Source organism: Pelophylax lessonae (genome assembly GCF_965119305.1).
Source record: "Pelophylax lessonae genome assembly, chromosome: 1".
NCBI lineage: Eukaryota > Metazoa > Chordata > Amphibia > Anura > Ranidae > Pelophylax > Pelophylax lessonae.
The window spans coordinates 275550233-275577142 of NC_138768.1; the positions used below are offsets into that span (position 1 = coordinate 275550233).

General features: G+C 43.6%; 1 protein-coding gene across 1 annotated transcript in view; it reads left to right on the forward strand.

Moving 5' to 3' along the window:
* Window positions 1–26910, forward strand: part of SPPL3 (signal peptide peptidase like 3) — an 80276-nt gene that overhangs the window by 32806 nt on the left and 20560 nt on the right. The gene's annotated exons all lie outside the window — the stretch shown is intronic.

Here is a 26910-nt window from a genome sequence, read left to right on the forward strand (position 1 = left end):
CATAATGCATGTCAATGGCATTGCGGATGTCAGCGGAATACCATCCGCTGACATCCGATTTGTGTCCTTTCAGTTCTGTTCCATTTTTTGGAACGGAACAGAACCCTATTTTTCCTCCGTTAAAAAAACGGAACTGATGCAAATTCGGATGTCATCGGTGTCATCCGCTGACATCCGCAATCCCCATAGACTAACATTATGTCCATATATCTTCCGCAAACGGATGGGATGATATGCGGACATACGGACCGGATGACACAAGTGTCACCCGTGTCCGTAGAAAAAAAAAGTGCTGGAGCGGACAAAAAAACCGGAGTGGCCGTGTGAAAGAGGCCTAAGTGTAATCGTGTGATTTGTCACTTGTCATGCTGTTGCCTGGTTTAGTAGACCCCTTTCTCCTTCCATCCCCCAGTCCCCATAATCTTCCGGTGCGGTGGATTCCTTGAGCTGAGGAAGCTGTGACAGACAGTCCTCAAAAGTGCCCGACTATTTTCCACCCAGTCCCTCCATTTATAGGAGCCATACTATTGCTTCTATGAATGAAAAACAATCTAAGACTGGTGGAAAGGTAGACGATTGGAAACTTGGCCGCCTCCTTTTGCAGATAATTTATTCAACGGCTTTTAGAATGGATTTCTAAAATAAAATGTGTAGAAGAATAATTATAAACTGGTCAAGAATGGTACATGTTTTGGCTTTTTGCTCTGTGTGAACTATAGAGACAATCTAATGCTCTGTTTTATATGAACTTTCTATAGCAACGTGTACATTGCATGTTGTGACATTCAGTAAAATCTTTCTTTTCTTTTTTTTGCGGACACTGTGAAACGTGCAAGAATAATTACATCCAGATTTCACCACCTTCGGTGGGCTGGTGTCCCTCTTTTCACAGAGGGCACTTCCTTCCGTCTGGTTGCAAAGCAGTGCTTTCTAGTGGTGGCTCCTGCTAAGCACTGCAATTAATGGGACATTGAGAGTTCATCTAAGCATGCTACTGGGTGCCACTATAGCAGCCAGGAAGCAGCTTGGCAGCCATTGAATGCACAAAGAAGGAGCCACAGAGTAGAAATGAGAATAGGAGGAGCACAGTATTGATAGATATTGATATCTCTGCCAAATTATCATTATTTCTGTACAGATGCCCCTAGCAGCCAATCAGATTCCATTGCAGAGCAGGAGATTAAGTTAAATGTCCTTTAAATTAGGGCATGATAAATGTTTGGTAACAAATAACCATGTTGGAATTTTCTATTCTCAGTAGGTGTAATATTGTGTGGATGTTCTCGGCTCCTGAAAGAAAAAACTCAACTTTACCAAACAAAAAATGTGATCTAAACTGGCAGATCATTAGGCTGTCATTTACAAAGCCTGGTCTGCCCACCTTTCTGGTGTTGCTGAAATCGTAAGCTTGCTGGTGGCTGAGGAAAAAGCCTGTCTGCATGCCTTCAGCTCTTCCTGCTCCTGAACCCTGCAGCATGTATGTAGAACCCCTATAGCAGTAACCTTTGAGTATATAAATAGAAAACAAGTTACACAACTGTGGCTGGCTATTGTTGCCAGCACACTCATTGTCCAGTGCCTGTAAACATGCTGGCTAGAGGTCTATTTAATCATGTAATGCACACTGCTGTAAAGTTTTTTTTTTTTTTTTTTTTTTTTTTTTTTTTTGCATCTCCCTATTTACAGTATCAGATTTGTCACACGTTTTTGGCTTTTTTCAAATTTTTTTAAACTCCATCTTTATAGCAGTACAGTTTACAGGAGATTTGACGAACACGTAGTAAATAATAGCCAAAAACATTAGTTGGCAGCCATTTCTATCTTAACAATGTTACCACGGAACATCATAGGACAAATCGGACCCCTAACTGACATTTTTGACACTTTTGGGGGGACCAGTGACATTACTACAGTAATCAGTGCTAAAAATATGCACTGTTACTGTAATGACACTGGCAGGGAAGGGGTTAACACTGTGGGTGATCAAGGGGTTAAATGTGTACCTAGGGGCGTGTTTCTAACTGTGGGGGGCGTGGCTTGTGAAATGATCAGAGACCTGTGTTCCTATATAGAAGGATCACAGGCGCTCTGTGATCATTCCAGGGAGAAGAACGGTCAGCTGTGTTTACAACAGCTGACTGTTCTTCTCTCTCAGCGGGGGAACGATCGCGGGTGTCGGGCCTACCTGACCTGTGCATCGTAGTCCCAGCTGATGAGCGGGGGTGGGAGCGAGCTGCCGGCAGCGCGCGCTCGCCCCCTAGCTGTAGGCGCGCGACCGAATTATACCTACGCCGGTTTGCGCAGGAGCGGCTCGGCAACCGGTTAATGGACAGATATCTGGTTACGTGCATTCAAACAAATGCAATAGTACAGAAAATATCCTATTTTTTTTATATAGAAATGGTCAGCAACCTTAAAGCACATGTGCCACAATGGACCCACATTTTAATGGCACTTGGAAGATCAGTAGTCATGCCTACAAAATGATTTGATGTTTTTCATTAAAACTCTAGTATAGTTTGTTACATTTTCTAGTCTAAAGTATGGTGAGTTTACCAGACAATTTCTTTTGTTTGAAAGAATTTCATGCATTTAAACCTAAACTCCAGCTTTTGATATACCTTGTTCTAGATTCGAGCTGAGACTTCTTGTTCTACCCAAAACACAATTTAGGCTATCTGGTCTGCGCTCGGCCATTCAGAGAAGGCAATATATTGTAGCAATAAATACAAAGCTTCCTCTGATTGGTTGAGCCGGAGGTTGTAACAGCATCAGCCTGCCTCGGACTCAGTTAATCAGAGGAAGCTTTGTATTCCTTGCTAGAATACATCGCTTTCTGTGGCTGAGCACCGATCGGGTAGACTCTATTGTCTCGGCTCGCACCCAGAACACAGTGTAGTATGCTGTATGTACCCTCGCTACACACAGTTTATACCGCACATCCAGCGACCTCACATGTTAGTAAGGGACCAGCTTGGCTCAAACTAAAGCCCCGTACACACGTACCGATCGTCGGCATACAAACGTTCGTCTTTTCTCCCCGGGATGTCGGTGTCTGTTGAAAAGTGCAAAGACTGCCCAAGAATTTTGTCCGCCGACTGCAGAAGTGATGTCATGTAATGGTTAACTTTCCCTGTGTTTTTTCTTTTCTGAGCATGCCCAGTCTTGCAAATCTGCGGTCTGTCGGCAGAATTCTGTACTGACTGGCGAACAATCGTCCGTTCTGGTGTCGGCATACAAAAATTTTAATGTTTGCAAGAAAGACTCTTGTCCGCAGAATGTGCGCAGACAGCTGTCGGAGGCACCATACTAACAAGCGTACAATCGGCAGATCTTTCGTCCGCCGACGTTTGTATGCCGATGATCGGTACGTGTACGGGCCTTAACTGTAATGTGTAAAATGGGAAGTTAATCAATAGCTGGAGTTTAGCTTTGAATCCACATATATGTGAAAACAACTGATTTTTTTTTATTTTTTTTTTTTTTTAGTCCATCTCAAAGTCAACTTACAACATATGATTTTAGAAGTCTGAAATTGCCATCCTACTGGCCAGACATAGCCCATCTAAAGCTGACCATACACTGTATGATTTAAGGCAGGTTCCTGATGAACTGTTCAAAAAAGTGCTTCGTAGTTGGCCCTCTCAGGCCTCCTTACTGTGGGGCTGTAATATTCAGGCAGTTGAACTGTTGAATGTAAGCAAACAGTGAAAATGCAGTCGTATCTGGGGAAGTATGTAATTGTGGAGGGGCCCCTCTGGTATACAGAGCCATCCTTGTATAACAACAAAAGAGCACTGGAGGCTTTATAAACTCCTTCAGCTTTACACCCTGAATGAGTATACTTCCATCTCTACCTCTATGCTGTTATATTAATTTCCTCCTACCAGCTCTCCTTTGCAGGTAAACACCACCTGTTACCTGTCAACAGTACTGAAAGCTTCCTGCATACCATCAACTTCCTGCAGTTTATGGCTCGTTCAGCCCCTCTCTCTATCTGCTTGCCTCCTCAGTGTTGCACTTTCCTCCACGCTTGTCCTAACATCACATTCTCCTCCAGTCATCTACAGAACACATCTACTTGGGTTTCATACCTCAGAACACCGCCAGGATATATACGCTTTCTGCCCCAGTTTGTATCTTATAGACAGAGCATAGACCACCTGATGTCTGCATGAATGGAATTACCAAGTGCCCTCTCCCCCCCACACTTAACCCCAATGTCTCCTATGTTTGTATTTTGTGTATTAGCCTTCTATCACCACTCTCTTCCCCCCCAATACTAGGTGCACCGCACTGTTCTCCTTCACATGCTGTCATTTCCTCTGTGCATACTGCCAACTACCCTCTGCACTACACTCCTACACATATTGTGCATTGTAATACCATTTGCTCTCCTCTCCTGCACATACTGCCTGTGATATCAATCCCCAACCATCTTGGCATCTTTACACCTTTCCTGCAGATACTGCCCACCATCTTACTCCACCTGCATATCCTGCACACTTATTTTTATTCTCCCCCTCTGCGCTCTACTTCTGCACGTACTGCATATCTTCCTTACTTCTCCCTGGAGCATACTGCCTACTGTCATACCCTCCAGGACATACTGGAATAACCTCCAGTACAAATATGCCTGAATCCTATCCTCTGTAATCCCTATCTGCTGTTGTAAGCACCACACTCCTCTCCTGCACATACTACCCAGTAGTACTATTAATATCCCCAACATTGCCCATTTGAAGTAGGCACTTTTGCTATTTGGACATAATAGTGCATTTCACCACAATAAAGAAGGCTGGGGTTAGTGCGAGGAGAATGCTGATATGAGGAGAGAGCAGTGTGGCAGAGAGATGAGGGTAGTCAGTCTGCTTCTTTACCTTCCACTGTTCAATCACAGGTTGGAGACCAGTGTGTGTTTCTGAACTGCAGCATAGAAGATTTGGGTCTCCTGCACTGACAGACAAGGCTGTATTATGTGGCAAAGCTGTGTAGTGTACATTAGTTTTGGATGAGTAGAAACATATAAATTCTTTGGTAGGTACAACTGTTATGGTATGTATTTCGTCCGTGTATATAGCTGGTGAATTTAAGTTAAACTTTTATAGTGGTTGTACAGGTTAATTTTTTTTTCTATTTTCCCAAATAATAAACATTTTCTACTTACAGTGCATCCGAAAAGTATTCACAGCGCTTCACTTTTTCTACATTTTATGTTGCAGCCTTATTCCAAAATGGATTAAATTCATTATTTTCCTCAAAATTCTACTAATAATCCCCCATAATGACAACGTGAAAGAAGTTTGTTTAAAATCTTTGCAAATTTATTAAAAATAAAAAACAAAAAAAAATCACATGTACATAAGTATTACATAATGTAATACTAGAAGTATTCACAGCCTTTGCTGTGACACTCAAAATTGAGCTCAGGTGCATCCTGTTTCCACTGTACATCCATGAGATGTTTCTACAACTTGACTGGAGTCCACCTGTGGTATATTCAGTTGATTGGACATGATTTGGAAAGGCACACACCTGCCTATATAGGGTCCCACAGTTAACAGTGCATGTCAGAGCACAAACCAAGCCATAAAGTCCAAGGAATTGTCTGTAGAACTCCAAGACTGGATTGTATGAAGGCACAGATATGGGGAAAGGACAGAAAAATGTCTTCTGCATTGAAGGTCCCAATGAACACAGTGGCCTCCATCGTCCATAAATGGAAGAAGTTTGGAACCACCAGGACTCTTCCTAGAGCGGGCCGCCCAGCCAAACTGAGGAATTGGAGGAGCAGGTCCTTAGTCAGGGAGGGGACCAAGAATCCTATGGTCACTCTGACAGAGCTCCATTGTTTTTGTGGGGAGAGGAGAACCTTCCAGAATAACAACCGTTTCTGCAGCACTCCGCCAATCAGGCCTGTAGGATAGTGGCTAGATGGAAGCTACTCCTCAGTAAAAGGCACATGACAGCCCATCTGGAGTTTGCCATAAGTCACCTAAAGGACTCCCAGATCATAAAATAACTGCTAAAACAAAGATTAAACTCCTTGGCCTGAATGGCGAGCGTATTGTCTGGAGGAAACCAGGCACCGCTCAGCACCTGCCAATACCATCCCTACAGTCAAGCATGGTGGTGGCAGCATCATGCTGTGGGATGTTTTTCAACGGCAGGAACTAGTCCGGATCGAGGAAAAAATTAATGCAGCAATGTAGAGAGACATCCTTGATGAAAACCTGCTCCAGAGCACTCTGGACCTCAGACTGGGGGCGAAGGTTCATCTTCGAAACAGGACGACCCTAAGCACACAGCCAAGATAACAAAGGAGTGGCTACGGGACAACTCTGAATGTCTTGAGTGACCCAGACAGAGCCCAGACTTGAACCTGATTGAACATCTCTGGAGAGATCTGAAAATGGCTGTGCACCAACGCTCTCCATCCAACCTGATGGAGCTTGAGAGGTCCTGCAAAGAAGAATGGGAGAAACTGGCCAAAAAAAGGTGTGCCAGCCTTGTAGCATCATACTCAAAAGAAACGTGAGGTGCTTTAACAGTATTGTGCAAAGGCTGTGAATACTTATGTACATATGATTTTTTTTTTTTTTTTTTTAAACAAATTTGCAAAGATTTCAAACAAACTTCTTTCAAGTTGTCATTATGGGGTATTGTGTAGAATTTTGATCAAAATATTGAATTTAATCAGTTTCGGAATAGGGCTGTAACATAACATGGTGGAAAAATTGAAGCGCTGCGAATACCTTCTGGATGCACTGTACTTGCTCTGTGCAATGGTAATGCATGGAGCAGCCCTGAACCTCCTCTTCTGGGGTGTTTTGCACCCTCCCACATTTCAAAATCAACGCTGTGCCCACACAGCCTCATTCATTCATGAAATCTGACTTGAATCTGAGGCTGGCCATACACTATACACGTTTTCTTGTTCAATTTTCTTTTAGATTTACCTTCAACTATGCAGTGCAAGTTCATGCCTGACTGCATACAAATTGAAAGTGTTCAGGTTTGACCTCCATATGGTTTTGGTAAATCTAAAGGAAACTTGAATACGATAATTGTATAATGTATTGCAAGCTTTAGTGCAGACTTCTGTAAAAATTGGTGAGCCAATCACACAAGCAAGAAATGTTTCTGGAGGGCGCTCTGTACACATTCTGTGTACAGAACACCTCCAGGTAGTCATATTGCATTGCATTTTTAGAAAATTAGAGCTGCAGATTGTAAAGGAAAGAACATTTTTAACATTCAATCACAATAGGACTTGTCACAATTGTATACGCTATATTATTTTTACAATATTTGCTATTTTTTTCCCCATGAAAGCGGAGTTACCCTTAAAAGCTGGCCATAGACTATGAATTTTAGCTGGTTACTGATGAACCAGCTAAAATTTGGTTAGTAAGTGGCAGTGTTGGCCCCAAGCCACCTGCCATTCTTTTATTGAAAATGTCCAGCTATATGGCCAGCTTTGGATCCTCAGTTGAGGGCGATTTTGTTTGCAGAGCTTAATAGTTCAAACTCATTCACACACTTAAATGATTATAGGCAGTGACGCATTACATAACCCCTTTACTAAACATATGTGATGCTTATTATGGTTTGTTGGTACGGGCCCCTTTCACACTGATGCGGTGTGGTTTCACTGCACTGCAGCTGTAGCACAGTCTACCTACCTGTGGGTTTAGTGCATGTTGGCTGCGAATTCCCATAGCGGGGGGAGAAGGAACCAGTGAAGGCAAAATAGTGGATTGAACTTTAGCTTTAAGGCCCAGTGCACAAAGGGCAATTTAGGTCATATATTGCAAGTATGACATTTATACTTCTTCTGATTTGAGCTTTGTCCTCTTCTAGAACAGATGTTGACTTGCCAATGATTGCAGATTGCACTATTGCCTTATTCTCAGTATTAACCCCTTTTACATCAAGAAATGTAAAAAGCCATTAGCAGCATACTTGCTAAAGTTTTATTGCTGATATATATATATATATATATATATATATATATTTTTACCATCCCTATTCTTAAACTGTACATTCCATATATATATTTGAACACCTGCTTAAAGGAGTTGTAAAGGCAGAAGGTTTATCCTAATGCATTAGGATAAAAAGCCTTGTGTGCAGCAGCCCTCCTAATGCTTACCTAAGCCCCTTCTCTGTCCAGCGATGTCCACGAGTCCCTGCGCTGTCCAGGATTCTCCCTCCTGGTCGGCTGAGATACAGCAACGGTGCCATTGGCTCTCGCGGCTGTCAATCAGTCAGCCAATTAGGAGTGGGGGAGCAAATGGCAGCTCCGTGTCTGTATGGATACAAAGAGCTGCAGCTCAGCTTGGGTGCCCTCCTAGCAAACTGCTTGCTGTGGGGGCTCTTGAGAGGAGGGAGGGGCCAGGAGCAGTAAAGAGGAACCGTAGAAAAGGAGGATCAGGGCTGCCCTGTGCAAAACCAACTGCACAGAGCTAAGTATAACTGTTTTTTTTTTTTTGTTTTAAAACAAGACTTTACAATCACTTTAAAGAGGAAGTAAACCCTCATAAAAAAAGAGGGAAAAAAAACCCATAATGAGCTAGTATGCATCGCATACTAGCTGAATATGAAATACTTACCTTAAAATGAAGTCTCCGCAGTGTCGTCCGCTCAGCGATAGGGAGGCTGACATGTTCGGCCGTCCTGCTTCGTTGTTCGCGTCCTCCGGCCATCTGATTGGCCGGAGGCGCGATTACATCACTCCTGCGCATGTGCGCAGGAGCCACCGATCACGGCATAGGGCTCTGACGTCATCGGCTGCATGCACTGTAAATATCTAGTAAACGGTGCATGTTTGGGAGATATTTTTAGCACCTATAGGTAAGCCTTAAGAAGGAACAAGTCTTGGTTATCTTTTTCATAATACTGTATGCATGCAAAGTACAGCTTACATCGGTGTTCCGGCCTCTCCCTCCAAAAATTTTCAGCAGCTACACATAATGTAACTGCTGACTTTTAATATTGGGATACTTACCTGTCCTGGGATCTGTCGGATGCTGCCACTGCCCATAAGGGAGTCCGGCAGTGAAGCCTTGCGGCTTCATGACCTGGTCTCTACTGCGCAAGCACAAAGTGCGCTGCATTCGGTTACTGGCCTGGAAGCAGAGGGAGGAGGGGGCTGATCTTCTGACGTACCTCGCCGCGAAGAGGTCTGAAAAGTGGGGGCAGGGTACCTGTCAAACAGGTACCTGCTCCCCCCTCCCCAGACAGATAAGCAGAAGTTACACTTTTGAGTGGAACTCCGCTTTAAATGCATTGCATACTTCAAATGTTTTTGTTTAAAAAAAAAAAAAGTATACCTAAAGGCAAAACTTTTTCTTTAGTTTTGGATAGAGTGCTGAGGGATTAGAATGCTTGTCAGCCTTTATTGTGGTCTGTGCCCCCCGTTCGAGAGATTCATCCTCTTTGTCTTGTTTGCCATTATCATTAAAAGTGAATGTTAAAGAAAATCCCAAATATTGAGTTGTCCCCAGAAACTTAATGGAGGGGAAATCTACCAATGGGGACACTAGTTCTGGTGACCTGGGGGTCCCCAAAGTATTCCTTTAGTTTGCAGGAATTTCTTCCCATTTCCTGTTTAGCTATGGGGCAGGGTGTGAAGGGAAATCTCTGCAATAAGACGGTGAGGGGGGAAAAAAAAAAAAAAAACCTGACAGGTTATTAACCCCATCTATCCAAAATTAAAAAAAAAAAAAAAAAATTTACCTATACTTCTACTTTAAGTATTGGGGTAGTTCTATTCCCTGTGTCTGTCATCTGTTTGCTTTACTTTGTAATGATGGGCTCACATATTATGACTGTAGTTTGTAGTGCCATGGCTGATTGCCCTCTGTCCATGTATTCATTAACCTAGCTTGTCCCTATAGCGAGAGGGACAGGCAACTTATTATTCTGGTCACACAGCATCCGATCCATGCCTCACCATTTTTCACATTTGTATTACAAATGTGGGAGTGCTAAAGTGATGAAAACACATCTCATCCCTTCATTGATCTGCCTGCTTGTGTATGTTTTTTAAATCAAGTTACTATCTCTCACCTGTGGAGCCCTAGACAGAGACCCAGAAATTGTGCGATATGTAGTTTATAGACAGTTAGGCCCCTTTCACACAGGCGGACTGTTCAGATCCGCCTGTCCGTTTTGGCGGATCTGAACGTCCCCTAACCCCCCCCCCCCCATGCTTGTCCCCTATGGGGCATCGGATGTCAGCGGAGACATGTCCGCTGACATCCGATCCGTCAAATCTGGACGGATGGAAACCTATTTACCATTCATCCAGCGGATGGGATTGGGTGAGAACGGACCGACGGTCTGTTCCCATCCGATTTCCCCCATAGAGATGCATGGGGAACTGACAGCTGTGTCTCCGCACACAGCGCGGAGACACAGCTGTCATCCTCCTGCTCAGCGGGGGGTCGGCGGATCGATCCCCCACTGAGAAAAACTGTGTCTGTCCAACGGACTCAGTGTGTAAGAGCCCTAATGGGGAGAGTTACCAAAACTGGTGCACCCAGAATCTGGTGCAGCTGTGAATAGTAACCAATCAGCTTCTAACTCTGCAGGTTGTTCAAAGATTTGACAATAAAACCTGGAAGCTGATTGATTACTATGCAGCGCTGCACCAGATGCCCTTCACCAAAATGATTGCTTATAACAGTTATCAGATGTTCACGAGTGTCTCAGCCATTCAAGATTCCCCTCCTGATTGGCGAGACACAGCAGCGGTGCCGTTGGCTGCCTCTGCTGTGAATCAGTCAGCTAGCCAATCAGAGAGAGGGGGCAGGGCCAAGTCAGGGCTCCATGTTTGGACACAGGGAGCTGTGACTCGGCTCAGGTGCCCCCATAGCAAGCTGCTTGCTGTGGGGGCACTCAACAGGAGGGAGGGGCCAGGATCACAGAGGAGGAGGATCTGGGCTGCTCTGTGCAAATCCACTGCAACAGAGCAGGAAAAAAAAAATCAAGGCTTTACAATCGCTTTCAAATAAAAACACTTCTAGCTGCAGCTTGTGAGCATTTTTTTTTTCCTAGAAGCAAATAGTGTGCCCATGCACAGTATTTTAATCTAGAAGCATTTTTTTAAGCTTCAGATTCTAGGAGCAGAAAAACATACAGGTGAAAACCACAATATGCAGGTAGGAAGGTTTATAATGCCTTTTACGTGTAAGCCAGGCCATACGTTATGCAACTTTCTTTCCTTCAAACACAGGTTGGAGGACAGAAAATTGCTCAATTCCCCCATCAACACAGTATTGACACTAACTTTTTGGAAGAAATAGATTCATAGTGTGACCTATGTAAAAAAACAGAGAAGAGGCTAGGCTTCAATTAATTCAGCCATTTTGTCTTGAAATAGCTTTGTTTATTTGGGATTTAGCCTGTTTTATTGCTTTGGACTGGCCTTTTTCAACCAGGGTGCCCTGTCAAAATGCCTAAAAATTGACCCAAAATTGTATACAAGCTAATAGGTTAATCAAGCCTGTCTTTAAGTTACAGAAAACCACAGGTTTTCATTGTGCACCCTTACAGCCCTCTAGTCGCTGACAAACTAAAAACCAATGTGATAATCGGTTGATAGAGAGGTCAGGCACCTGCATAGCATCCTTGTTTGTGCCTGCCCCTCTCCATCAGCACTCAGGTCACATTAGCTAAGTTAGGGAGAGAAACGGAGGGAGAAGAGAAACACTGGAATACTAGTCGGTACCAGTGTGCAAAGGTGTGTTTGGTTTGGAAGAATAAATAATCTCCAACATTAGTCATTCTACATGTGTGGATTCTATTGCAATATTTAAACCTATTTTAGTTTTTTTTTTTAGAATTGGTTGCCTTGAGGGTGTGCACAATTTTAAAGGGTGCCTTGACTCAAAGGTTGAGAAACACTGCTTTGGACACACAATGTAAATGTGTGTTGATGTTCATTGTGTGCCTCGGGGTGACATGCTCGAGCTGGTCTTGGTTTGTCTGTAGAAGGTGACTGCAGTGGGAGCCTTGACTGTTGTGGGAAACAGAGGGGAATGTGTTCATTGTCCTAGCTCACAGAGCTCCTTGTGTTTTGGCCTGGCATTTCTGAGGCTGCTCAATGGTGGAAACCCCTGCCTGCAAAATCGACACAAATAACTCAGAGTTGGCAAACTAGTTATTAAAATTGATTTGGCCTCAGAGCTGCAAGTTCAGTGACAGGATTGGGTGGTGCTTTTGTCTGTGAATGACAGATTCAGTCTGAGTATGTGGGTGGAAGCTAAAGTAATTTGTGGCACATAAATATTGCAAATGTATTTATTTTGTTTCTCCTGGATGGCTGCAAAAATGCACATTTGTAATATTTTAAAGGCCTGTATTTTAGGCTTTACTGCTTTAAAGCAGAACTTGAGTCCAAACAAAAGTAAGGAACAGAAATAGTGGTGGTGTGGGGGGGGGGGGGGGGGTCTCTTTGCTGCTTTGAGCACTTTTTGATGGAGTTAATTATTGCACCAAATATTTTAGTGTCCAGTTGTCTTTTCCCCATATGGTTTAGGAAATGAAATGAGCAGTGTACTTTCTATGCCAACATAAAAAAACTTTTCTGGTTTTCCTTGTGTACATTGACCTTCCTTGGCAGTACTCAAATGTTCACGAAATATGATAAAAATCTTCACAAGGTCTTAGCTGTATCACTTAACCACTTCAGCACTCTCATATGAATCCCGTATGGAACCAGAGCAATTTTTACATTTCTGCTAGTGGCCTAATGATTGGTCAGTATGTTTTAACTTGCAGACCGCCCTCAATGTACTGCGGATGGGTTGCCTGCACAGGCAAAGAGACATACCCGTACATTGCTGCCTGCTTCCGGGGTTTTGGCATGCATACCCCCCCCCCCCCCCCCATTGTGTTTGTTCACAATGTCTGTCAGCAGGTTCAAGCCAATGATTCATGGCTGGGACCTACTGATCGGCTGTGAGCCCAGAGCCCTGTGTTGACAACCCAGGGCTCTGTGTTTTCTTTGCAAAGTGTAGTAAAAAGCAGCACACACTACATAGTTGACACAGATTTAACCCCTTGATCGCCCTGAATGTTAACCCCCTTCCCAGCCAGTGTCATTGGTACATGTGCAGTGTTAAGTATTAGCACTGATCACTGTATTTGTGTCACTGGTGATGTCCATGTCAGATTGCTTGCTGTACAGTCGCTGATCACCGCCATTACTAGTATAAAAAAAAAAAAATCAGTATTAATATACCATAGTTTGTAGATGCTATAATTTTACGCAAACTAAAATACACTAAATGTGTTTTTTTTTTTCCAATGATGTATCAGAATATTCATTAGTTGTTTTGTAGCTAAAAGTAAAATAACATTTTTTTTTTCTCAACTTTTTCGTTTTTTTTTTTTTTTTTTTTTTTTTTTTTTTTTTTTTGTTTAGACCTCCAACAACAACAAAAAAAAAAATTGGTCAAATACCACCAAAAGAAAGCTCTATTTGTGTGAAAAAGGATAAATTTGCGTACAGTGTTGCGATTACCAGTTAAAGTAGCGCTATAAATGGCAAAAAATGGCCTTGCCAAGAAGGGGGTAAAATCTTCCGGGGCTTGAGTGGTTAAGTAATGACAAGTTATTTATGATGAAAATGTAAAAATTTATTTTATTTCCACCTTTTGATTTAAATGTATATTTCTAGTCTACTTCTATTAATCCTGAAGAGTTTGAATTGATAAACTTCCCTATACATCCCTATACATTTATTATGTCCTGTGAGTAGGCAATGCTGTCACATATTTCAGAGACTGCCTTCTGAACTACAGTGGTTTCAGGCTAAATACCATGGGATATATAGTTCTTAGAAATTAAAAATGAAAGTAAACTGCAGACTAGAACCTACAAAGCATGCAATAAACCCTGGAAGTTGTGTAAAAAGATGGGCAGCACTTAGAAAATTAAGGGATTTTTTTCAGGTAAGTTTTTACATTGGATTGTCAAAAATAACTATTTGTATTTCTGTTAAATGCTGATGTTATAAAAAGAATGTGTGGTGTTACCATATATTTCCTTTTAAGATTAACAATACTTAAGCACGCCTCATGATTGCCCTCGAGGGTGCACAGCAGCGCAATCTGACACCCTGCTGTGTGACCAATCATTGTACCGGGCCGGCCCTTGTACCATGTGATTGTTGTGACCAAACATAGCAATCATATGTCAGTAGTACACAATGTCTTTCAGTGTGTGGTTTTTTTTTTTTTTTTTTTTTTGTCAAAGCTGAAGTTAGAAGCTGATTGGCTACCATGCGCAGTTGCACTAGTTTTAGTACATCAACTCCATTGTTTACTATTGTGATCTCTGTGATTGGCCACAGTGATCACAAGGTACAGGGGCCAGTTACAGTGGGCCTGTACCATATGATAGCTGTAGCCAATCACCGCTATCACAATAGTAAACAATGGCAAATAAATGGATATTCACAAAAATGATTGCTTATAGCAGTGATCAGATCATCATTGTAATGAGCAATCATAGTGGGGAAAAAAAAATCCTGATAACCTCTCCAGAGCAGTACAGTGTCACTTTTGTAGCTTTGTTTGGGGGAACTTGTATGCATTTACCAGTAGGAAGTTGGACACTGGCAAACAGCTTTTGGGACCCCCATGTTGTCCTAAGTTTCTTTCTAGTGTTCTTAGATGATGGATGTCTCTCTCTCAAGGGAGGTTTTTTTTTTTTTTTTTTTTCCTCGATTGTGCTTCTACTGCTTCAGCTAATGGCACACTTCCTGCTAGAGTACCCTAGGCATGCCATTGGGAACATGTGGTGTTAGCTGCAGGTGCTAAAAAGATCTTGGGCTGTGGCAGCCCGTGCAGGTGGACCTGGCGCCTGAAGACCCCTTTTAGTTGTATGTCCTTCAAAACTGAGTGGAGTGCTGACCAGTGAAAGTTCAAAGGTTCTTGGTTTGATCAGATGCTCATGCTATCACAAGGGATGATGTTCATCCTTTGTGATAGCAAACAAATAAGTGGTGTTACCTAAAAAAAAAAAAAAAAAAAAAAGTTCCTGCTCCCTTAAAGCATTTTATACAGCACAGTGCTTGTGCTGTGTTTTGGCCCCCTGTAACACATAAACCTGCCAGTTCCTGCCCTCCTCTCTGTACACTGACCACGGTGGGTGTATCATGGCTGCTGAGTCCCTTCCCCTCCTGCTGCTCTCATATTTATTTTAAAATTATCTAATCCCCTCTGTATTATAACACTTAACTGCCCATATGTCTGTGTTTATAGAAAAATATATATTAGGGATGCACCGAAATGAAAATTTTGGGCCGAAACCGAAAATGCAGGATGCCCTTGGCCGAAAACTGAAAATGACTTTTCCCCCCAAATTGTAAAATGGAGGCGCATACACCAAAAACAGGCAGCGATGTACACCTGTCGCTGCCACCCTGTCACAGTATATGTACTGTGACGGGTTTGCAAGAGGTTAATTTAATTACCAATGGTATTTGTATTATGCAGCATGAGGGGGTTAATATATTGCCACTGCTGGTCACTCATCTATTAGTGACCGACCAGTGGCAGTTAATTAACCCCTTTGTGCTGCATTAGTGCAACCAGTATCAGTGTTAATTAAGTGTTAAGACTGAGAGAACCCAATACGCTGTGGGATCCTCTCATCCCTCTCTTCTTTTTCCATTTATATTTTTAGGGATGTGGCAATAGTGGGACCCATAGTATGTCTCGTCTATCCTTTAACACTGGTTGCACTGATACTGGTTGCACTAATGCAGCACAAAGTAGTTAATTAACTGCCACTGGTCGGTCACTAATGCATCAGTGACCAGCAGTGGCAATACGTTAACCCCCTCATGCTGCATAATTAATACTAATACCATTGGTAAGCTGCCTCAGCTAACCCTCCCCCCCCCCCCCCCCCACTGCCTCAGCGTCCCCCTCGGCAGTACACCTTCCCCCCCCCCCCCCCCCCTCTGCCTCAGCGTCCCTCCCCATCCCAACGATTCAATCTCCTTACTCTCACTTTGCTGAGTGCTCCTCCGGTGTCCTTCATTCAAAAGACGTGCCTCTGGCCGGCCGCCCGCCTCCCGCTGATGTCACGACTACTACGATCTGTGCATGAATGAAGTGACACAACGGGCGGGAGGGCGGGCGAGCGGCCGCTAATAGCTATAACTATGTGAGCTTCACTTCCCTTTTTAGAGGAGATACTGCATGACAGGGAAGTGAAGCTCACATAGTTATATCTATTAGCGGCCGCTCCTCCCGCCCTCCCACCCGGTGTCAGGTCAGTTCATTCATGCTCATCGTCCCGCTGTCAGGGAAGTGAAGTGAAGCACACATAGTTACAGCTATTAGCGGCCGCTCGCCCGCCCTCCCACCCGGTGTGTCACTTCATTCATACATAGATCATAGTAGTAGGGACATCATTGAGAGGCGGCCGGCCAGAGGCGGGACTTTTTAAACCTGCGCTGCCACCTCCTCCTTTCTCACGGCGGCCATTAATTTCGGCATTTTTAACCCATTATCGGCCGAAATGGGATAGGCCCATTTTCGGCCGGAAATTTCGGTGCATCCCTAATATGATGGGTGCCTGAATCTGAGCTGCTCTCGGCATTCAGCTCTGCTCGCTCTCTCCTCTTCTTCCCCCCCCCCCCCATATCATCCTCCCCGACTGGCGTCGGCTGCAGTGCTCGGGCCCGCCCACTAAAACTGTCAGCCGGGCAGTAGAGAGAGCCAAGGAGTCATCTGAGTGTCAGGAGCTGCTCTGAGTTAGGTACCGATGTGCATATTTTTTTCTACAAGACAGGCACAGGAGCACTTTGTGTTCTATTACAGAGGGGGATAAGATAGTTTTATATAAGTGGCTTAACAACAGCTTTAAATAAAAAAAAATAAAATAAGTCGTTCTTCCTCTGTGCCTGCGCACAAAAATCCTGCACGCATATATGAAATGTGATTGCACCACATGTGTGGTATCGCCGGCTTCGCCGCAAACAGTAGAGCGGGAGCAATAATTCTAGTGGCCAGACCTCCTCCTGTTTAACTCTAAACTGGTAATCTGTAAAAACTTTTAAAGTGCTGCATATGGATAGGTTAATGTACCGCCATTTGTTGCCATTCCACTGGCGTGCACAATTGTAAAGTGTGACATGTTGGGTGTCAATTCACTCAGCTTGACATCATCCTGTATAGTTTTTATTCTTTATTTTATTCTGTTTGAGGTTTTGATTAATACAAACACAGGCCATGCAAGGGCTGGCTCAGCCAGTCACAGCACAGACAGCCAAAGCCACAAAAAGCAACACAAAGTAAAACCTAAACAATGGGTGTGTGTGGCTCATAGTCCTCTTTTGTTTAGTTAAGAAAAAAATGGGTTTTATATTGTGTTTGTGTGCACTGAAATTCATTTGTCAACCGTTCACATTAGGTCGCTCCGACTTAGGGGGCGACCTATGAAATCGCGTGCAGCGCGACTTCGGCGCGACTTGCACGGACTTCACATAATGGAAGTCAATGCAAGTCGCCTCCAGGTCGCCCAAAGTAGTACAGGACCCTTTTTCTAAGTCGGAGCGACTTGTGTCGCTCCTATTAGAACGGCTCCTGTACTACACAGTGGGAGCGACGGCGCACGACTTGTCAGGCTGACCAAGTCGTCTGACAAGTCGTAATAGTGTGAATGGACTTTAAAGTGTGTTTTTGTTTTTTTTTTTTGTATTTTGATAAACTGTGTGACATAAAAAATTTGCAACAACCACCATGGCATTCTTCAAGGCCTTTATTTTCTGAAAATATAGAATGTTTGGGGGTTATAAGTATTTTTCTTTAGCAGAAATAAAAATTCTGATTTTGACATGGAAAAAAAAAAGTCTAAATTGGCCCGGTAGCCAAATGATTAACATCATATACAGATTGAAGCTCATATCTTTGATCTGCAGATGAATAACCTACAACAGCAATGTTAACTTTGCATCTCTTAAATCCCACCTAAACCGTGTTTATGAACATCTCACAGTCAGCTATTTATTGCCCACTAGGTGGCAATCTTAAATAAACCTAAACAATAAAATGAAGCCAATGACCCTAGCAATAAGGGTATTGTTAAAAAAGTGTATATAAAAAAAGAACAAAAGAATGGAAAGGGTAGAAGAAGTGTTCGAGGACCTCAGCCCATCCTATCCATCACCTGTTTTTGATCCTAAACTAAAGATTGTATTGTATCCATGGATTCCAAATCTTTCAAAAGTTTCAATCGGAGGCAGTTTGAGTGGATAAAGAAATAGCAATTGCTCACTTAGCTTAGTAAATAAGGTGAAGCAACACCAATCTTTTTTTTCTCTTACGTCCTCCCGACAGTCGCCGCCACTTCATAAACTTCACTAATGGGGTATTGACCTTTGCTCCGTAGAAGTAGCTAGGCAACAAGATTTGTTAATATAAAAGCTTTTAGCATATCACACGCCTAGGGGGCGGTCCCCTCAGTCAATACCTCCCTGCTTCCTGCATTCTCAACTCAGTTTCTAATGCCTAGCTTAGGAGTAGCTAGCTGATCCTGTGCTGGGGCTCTCAGTCTCAGCCTTCTATCCTCTTTTTGATTTTATTGAGTATTTTTCTCTTTCTTTTACTAGCTGTTCTTTTTCTCAGCATTAGTTTAGTTTCTTCGGATGAAGATGATCATGCGGAGCTGGGTCTCAGACTGGCCACCCTGGATCCCAGGGCTCAGGGCCAGGGGTTCCCCAGCCTGCCATCGAGCGTTCAGTCAGGTTTCCCTGGCATATTGAACGACCCATCCCTGTTCGCTGCAGGGATGCTGCCTGTGAGGTGGCTACCTCACCGGACGCCATTTGCGGTTTCGCACCGCAGTTTCACTGCGTCCTGGCTGCGACACTCCTTGTCCTCAGTACAGCGGTTTGGTCGCTGGAGAAGGCTCCCCACGCCATCCGGACTGGTAAGTGCAATTCTATGTGGGGACCTGTCTGTTTTGGGTGTCGGTCTGTGACTGTGTGACCCTGCATGTCTGTGTATATGCTGAGCTCCCTGTCAGATTCCTGTGTGGAATAGCTGCCTTTCTGTGGGCTGCGGGGGGGGGGGGCTCTCCTGCTCTGCTATGTGTACTGTGTGTGCAGACTGGGCTTAGACATGCTGTGCGGCAGCCGCTGTTGGGGTCCGCCATTTTTTTGCGGCAAAATTGTGGTGACCGGCCCTGTATGGTATGTTTTGGCGCCAAACGCCGCCATTTTGGCGGCGATCGATACAACCACATGTCGGCGCCATTTTCTCATTGCCCAAACATGCCTCAGCCGAGCGGCCATGTTTGTGTAGCCTGCAAAGGCTTTATAGGGCGGTCAGTCATTACATCACTTCCTTTCGCTCTGGGACAGCGATCGGTGGCAGCAGCCTGTGTGGTCTCTCCAGGTTTTTACCTTTCCTTATCCTGTATTTCCCTGCTCAGTGTTCTTATCCCTGTGGGGGTCGGTACATACTGTAGTGTGCGGTGGGCTACACTCGCCGCGGTCTTAAAGGGGCAGTACTCCTTTTTCCTATTATTGCTGGGGCATGGATTCTCAGGATTGCAAGTTTCCTCCCACCTTGGTGGGGGGCCAAGGGGCTGCTGCATCCCCTGAGGGGGCTGATCTGGCTGCTATTGTGGCGAACCTGGCTTCTCAGGTGCAGATGCTAATGGCTGATCGATCCACAAAATGGCCCAGATTGTCTATTTCCTCTGATTCAGAGGGCGATGGGGCTGCTATGGCTTTAGTGCCCTTCTCAGGGTCTCGTTCATCTCTGGACCTTGGGGGGTCTGAGGGTGAGGCTGAGGTAGAAGGGGTTGATAATTCTCCCCCTGGCTCGCCTGAAGAGCTTGCACTCATGGATGAGTTGGTTGCTTCTATCAAAGAAACACTGCGTTTGCAGGATGAACCATGTCCTCCTGCTTTGATGTCCTCTTATGGGACGCAATGGAAGCGCAAAACCGCGCAGGTTTTTCCCTGCCCTGCGGAATTTCAGCGCGCTGTTGATGAGCAATGGCGCAATTTGAAGAAGCCTTTTACTGTGCCAAGTAAGTTCAGGCTGCGTTATCCATTTACACCCACCACTGATGAGCGTTGGTGTGTGCCGCCTCAGGTGGATCACGCGGTGGCGGTTTTGAATAAATCTACTGCGATCCCTGCTGAGGATACCCCGGTGTTCCGGGACCCTACGGACAGGAGATTGGAGTCTCTTGCCGTCATGCTTATACGGTTGCCGGTTCTATGCTGAAGCCTATTTTTGCTTCCATTTTGGCAGCCCAGGCTATTGCGGATTGGACGCAGGTGCTCAGGCGCACCCTGGTGGCTGACTCTGCTCCGCCGACAACATTGGCTGTTGGGGTGTTTTTACCCCTAGGTTACTTGTTCTTTCCTGGGTTGTTGCTCCTGTTGAGCACGTTTTTTCCTGTTGCCCAGTTGGTTCTCTTACTTTGGTAAGGTTCCTTTCTCTGATGTGGGTACTGCGTTGCTTTAGGCGCGGCTGCGTTTTTCCCACCCCTCATGTCTACACTGCTCTGGGACGTCCCCATTAGTGAAGATTATGAAGTGGCGGCGACTGTCGGAGGACGTAAGAGAACGGAATTTTTGTAAAATCTTACCGTAAAATTCCTTTCTCTGAGTCCTCCGACAGTCGCCGCCCGCCCCTCTTTTGGGGTTTGTTTATGTACTTTACTGCTATGCTACTGAAACTGAGTTGAGAATGCAGGAAGCAGGGAGGTATTGACTGAGGGGACCGCCCCCTAGGGGTGTGATATGCTAAAAGCTTTTATATTAACAAATCTTGTTGCCTAGCTACTCCTATGGAGCAAAGGTCAATACCCCATTAGTGAAGATTATGAAGTGGCGGCGACTGTCGGAGGACTCAGGAATTTTACGGTAAGATTTTACAAAAATTCCGTTTTTTTTTTTTTTTTTCTCCCCCCTGTGATTCGGTATTTAAAGGGATCACCGGTTCACTTTATCTACTAACATTTACTGCAAAGTGAAGTTGATTACGAAGCATGAGGGTTTTTTTTTTTTTTTTTTTTGGTTGCAACTCCAGTGCTTGATGGGAACAGAGTTGATCCTCTCTTATATTATACATTATACAAGAATGTATTTGCATTACTTCTGAAATAACCCCAAAACCATTTCAGGCAAAACAAAATGTTCACCTTCTGTATTAAAATAAAGATGGTGTTATGACTTTTAACAGTTTCTGAAAAACTTAACATATAGTTTTACAGGCCAGAATATAAAATGTAAAGACCTGAAATGCATATTAACTGCTTTTTCATTGTATCTAAAACCTAGTTAGTGGAGCTTCAGTGACACATACCCGGCTGTTTTGCCTTTTCGGTTATCGACACTTTTAAGTCACTAATCTGGAACAAGCGTGTGCCACGTTGAAGTCCAGTCTTTTTATCTTTATACTTTTGCCATGTCGGTGATTCAGTAATCACTGCAACCACTTTACTTGAATAATAGCCAATCAAAATATAGGCAAGCAGCTATGTTATGTTGCTTTCCTCACATCTTGTCTTACAGGTTTCAGCATTTAAGGCTTGTGTGTACTTGTCCTAAAAAAATAAAAATGAGAGATTTTAGCTAGTAAGAGTTTCAGTCCTTCACTATGTTATACTCTGATGCTCTGTCCATATTTTTTTGAACCTCCTACATTTTGGTTTTCTAGTAAATATATTTGTAAGCTGCACCTATGGAAGAAATCCTTGCTAATATGAACCCGAAACCGCCACATGTACAAGTGGTACAAATTTCAAGTTAGAGAAGAGACCATTTTTTATATATATATATATATATATATATATATATATATATATATATATATTATAATATAATATAATTAGGGCTGGGCAAGAAATCGATTAAATCGATTTTTTTAGTGTAAAACTATTTTTTTTCAAACTCCAGCTTTTTGCCACTATAGTTTTTTTTCCATAGCGTGATATGAGCCAGCCCCCGCCCCGTGTAACCATAGACAGTACACACACACTAGAGGTCACTCAGGGGCCCCCATGGCCTGCATGCGGGACACTTACCTGTACAGACGGGCCGCCCTGGGCTCCAGCCAGCTCCTAGTCCGCTGCACACCGCACAGCCAGGCCCGGGAACCGGCCACAACACACCGAGAACTCCCCAGTAACCGGACCACCGCCGCTGCCATCTCTGCTCAGAGTCTACGAGGAACGAGCCAATCAGCGGCCACCGCCAGGCCTGGATGTGACGTCAGCTGCCGGGAGAGGAAGCGGGCGGTGTGTCTGAGGGGAGGCGGGGTTATACCTGTACAGGGGCTGTGATAGGTACAGACAGAGACTAGCCACACCTGTCCAGACATAGAGCCAGACACAGATCCTCTTGAATGGTGGAAGCTGCATCAGCCCAACTTTCCAAGGCTAAGCTTACTGGCTAAAAAATATATCTTTCTATTCCAGCCACTAGTGCCCCCTCAGAGAGGGTATTTAGTGTGGGTGGGGGAATAGTTACCTGCAACCGGGCCTGCCTTAAGCCAGAGGTTGTGGACAGTCTTATCTTTCTTTCAAAAAATGTTTAGAATGAGCATGCACAATGTTTCAGAGATCTAACAAGCACGTGTTTTGTTGTTATAGATAAAAGTTTACATTTGTTCACTCTTTGAGCAGGCTATATGTCTGTGCTGCCACAGGCATGTTTCATTTTTTATATTCACAGTTCACACTATACTGAGAAGAGTTTATTTTTTTAATTGTAATGTTGTATGTTACAAAATTTGTAATTATCTGATTTCTTGAACAGAAAATTTAAGCTACTGTGAAGTTGTTGCACTTTTGCTTAAACTGGGCTTAAAGCTTGAAATTGTTGAATGACAGAGCCTCATTTACTTTTTGTTTTGGGATTCTACGCATTTTAACTCTTGAGGACAATCATAGCAATAAAGTTGCACTTTTGACACTATATCTGATGTCTGCAGTCATTTTTTAAGTGCATTGAAAAAAAAATCGAATCGAAACTCGAATTTTTCTTTAAAAATCGAAGATTTTTTTTTTTAGGCAAAAAAGCCCAAGTGCTGCATATTCCCTCTGTTTGTCCCCTGATATTTCACCAAAGCCCCCTAACGGGGCTACAGGGCTCATAAAAAAAATGATTTAAAGATAAATACAAATGGAAATTATTAAAAATAAAAACGACGGACACTGTCAGCTGCCCTACTTAAATTGGACATTATTTTGCTGACACCGGCAGTATATATGCATATGTCTTTGAGCTTTGGGGTGCATACCCTAATGCAATAGGCTGCGCACACCTATGAGTACACCCACCTGGTAATTTAATAACGTACTGAATTTGCTGCAATGATAAAACACAGCAGCCCTGAAGGAGCCTGGCTGTAACCTTAGATGTCTCTTTGAGCACCCCAAGTATATGGGGAACAAATGGTGTATTTGATGGGAAAAGGCTGCATTTGACCTGCTTTGCCGGCTGTTCAGATGTGCCTCAATTAGGAGATGCTGCATGCAAAGAAACACCTTTCAAAGCTGGTCAAATGCAGAATACCATGTATACTTAAACTCAAAGAGATTTTGCAGACCTATGGTTGACCTTTGTTCCAAACTCATGTCACACTCAAAAAAAATACCCATTGACCTGAGCACTTATTGTTTGAACTGAGAGAGCCTGAGATGGACTGAGAATAACTACTATGCATGGACACATTCCTGTTACCAGGACTTTTCTGTGGTTTTGCCTAGGGATGCACCCATACCAGTTTAAGATTGAGTATAAGTACCCATTACTTTTTTTCTCAAGTACTTGCCGATACCAATTTTCTTTACCTATTTTTTGGCTAGGTTCACATATATTCGATGTAAAATCGCAGCATTGTGCAGTGTATTTCTGCGATTCACATGCAGCTGTATATAAATACCAGTCCGTTTTTTGTGATTTTACAGCAGTGTTTTTTGGTCTGTGTCCAGAGGAGATCAGTATAGAAGTCTGTCAGTAGCTGCTAGAGCGGTGTGTGAAGCCACCCATCAACACACATTAGCAGGGAGCTGTGTTGAGGGATGGATCGTGGAAAGCATTACCAAAAGCTGCCGAAAGACACACACCGCTGTCCAGCAACTGCTCCACTGATCCATAAAGGGCTTTACTGAAAAGATGGGCCAGAGGAAACACTGCCAGATGGAAGCTACTGGAAAACATATGCTGCCGACAGGCTCGCTCTTTCTGCCACATAGCACCTCCTTGCCTCTCCCAGAAAAGTCCGTGCAACAGCCAAATGTAACCACTTGACGCCAAATCATGTACCTGGTGTGTCATTTGACTTTAAGTGGTTGTACCCGGGGTGATGCCTGCAACTGCAGGCATCACCCCAGTACCGTTTTTTTTAGAGCCGACGGTCAGGTCTCTTGTAATAGCAACTGGAATAGCTAACCCTGGTACCGTTTTATTTAGAGCTGATGGTTGGCTCTTTTGTAATGGCATACGGAGTGGCTATTACGAGCAGCAGGAGGGGACATTAATTCTACCACTAGCCCTCCTCTGTAGATAGTAGTAACCTGTTAAAGACTTTTAAAGCATCGCCTATGGACGAGTAATATAGTAATATAGTAAAATTTACATTGTCGCTGCTGCACGGGTGTGCGCAATTTTAAAGAATGACATGTTTGGTATATATTTACTTGGCTTGACTTCTTTTATATTTCACAAAAAAATTGGTTATATAGTGGGGGGTTTTTGTTTTTTTTTTTTTTTTTTTTTTTTTTTTTTTTGCATAAAAATTTAAAAAACCGTATTTCTCTTTAGTTCATTGACACACGCAGATCTTGATCTTCTTAACTATTGGGTTATACTGCCCCCTACAGGAGTAGGACACTAGGCAGAAAGTCTGGCTAAGCCTATGGTCAGTCCCAGGGGTTATACTCTCTCTCTCTGCTATAGGTATCGTTTTTTTTCTGCCTAGTCAGTAAGGACCTAGTTCCTTGCTGGGATCTCTGATCCTGGCAATTTTTTCTCCTGTTTTTTTTTTTTCCCTGTGAGAGAGAGTCTGGCAATCAACTGCCAGACTGGGCGACAGGCTGGATAATTTAGATCCAGTGGTCACCCCAGTCTGGCCTGCGAGCACCCACAGACCTCAGCTCCACGCTAGGTCGACCGCAACATAGCCCCAACGGACGGGGGCTGGCCTGCGGGTTAAATGCCTCGTCACGTACGACCGGGTCTTGGCCCAAGTTGCAGCATTCCTCCTGGCTGACTACCCCCCCCCCCCCATTTCGATTGCGAGGGGTTCTGTGTGGAGCGGTGCCCGTCTGGTTTCCTGGTATGGTGAGTTACCTGTCCCCCTCGATTTTCACCATTGCCCTGGTGTCGCAGACTCTGACCGAGTATGCTAAGCTTTTACGTCGTGACCCGGAGGAGTGGCTTGATAAAAGCTCCCTGCGCCTGATGTCACTTAAGCTGGCCATACAAAAACAATGTCTTCAAAAAAAAAAAAATTCATTTTAAGAACGTTTGTTCGATTTTCTAATCATTAGTGGGGTCAAATCGATGTTCATTTTTGACCACAGTGATGGGAGACTTCGAAGAAGCAGAATAGAAAACGTCTTGGTCAAAGGAACTTTCAGACTCGGTGGTTTTCGTTCAGAAATGACATTCCTTCTAAAACAATGTTAAAAGCAAGTGAAATTTTTAAACGACATTCTTTCAGCGAATGTACAAGGATTTTTCATATGAATATTCTCATGCGAAAATGTATGACCAGCTTAAGACGCGTTTCGCCCCTGTGCAGGTTGCTTTTGATCTTTTTCTGCAGTGCTTTTTGCTGTGCATTTTGCACACATGGTTTTGCTGCGATTTGTTTTTTTTTTTTTTTAATATATATATTTTTTGGGCAATTTGTTATTGGGCAGATTTAAAAAAAAAACGCAAGAAACAACAAAAATGTCATACTTACCGGCTCTGTGCAATGGGTTTCCACAGAGCAACCACTGATTCTCCTTCTGGGGTCCCCCACCAATGCTTCTGGCTCCTCCTGCCTTTAGAGTGCCCCAATAGCAAGCTGAAAAGTATATTAGAGTGCCCTTTATAGCAAGGTAAAAAAAAAGTCTGTCTTTAGGACCACTCACTTCCTGCCCAGGACTACATGTACCCATGAGGCTTTGCTCCTCAGTCCTCACACATTCACATTCATAAGTTCTCAGGCACCTACTGACATCTATGGAGAGCTGTATGTGTGCTGCACTGTATTACCTGATATGTAAACAAATAATGCATTCTGTTTGCAAGCCAACTAATCAGCTGACCAACTAATCGATTTATGAAAATAGTTGATAACTATTTTCATAATCGATTAGTTGTTTCGGCCCTGATATATAGATATAGATTAGCGATATGCCCAGAAGTCGGATATGCAGGGTATTTTACCTGGGAGTCAGACATGAAGCTATATGAAGGGTGGAGGGGGGGAAATACCATTTGTATATAAAAGCTGAGATTTTTTTTTTCATGGATATATTAATTTTAAATATAATGCACAATACTGGTAATTTTTTAATTTAAATGTAATTGTAATGCCTTGTATTACCTCTAGTCCTTCAGCCTCCACCTTCCCTGGGTTCATATGCTGATCTTCCCTGCACAGAGCCCTTAAAGTGATTGTAAACGTTGAAATTATTATTATTATTTGTTTTTTTAACAAACTTGTCATACTTACCTGCTCTGTGTAATGGTTTTGCACAGACCAGCACTAATTGCCCACCTCTGGCTCCTCCTGCCTTCAGAGTGCCCCTATAGGAAGCCGCAAAGTATAGTATAGTTTCCCTATTGCAAGGTAAAAAAAACCCTCTGCCTTTTTAGAATCACTTAGTTCCTTCTCTTGCCCAGGACTACATGTCCCATGA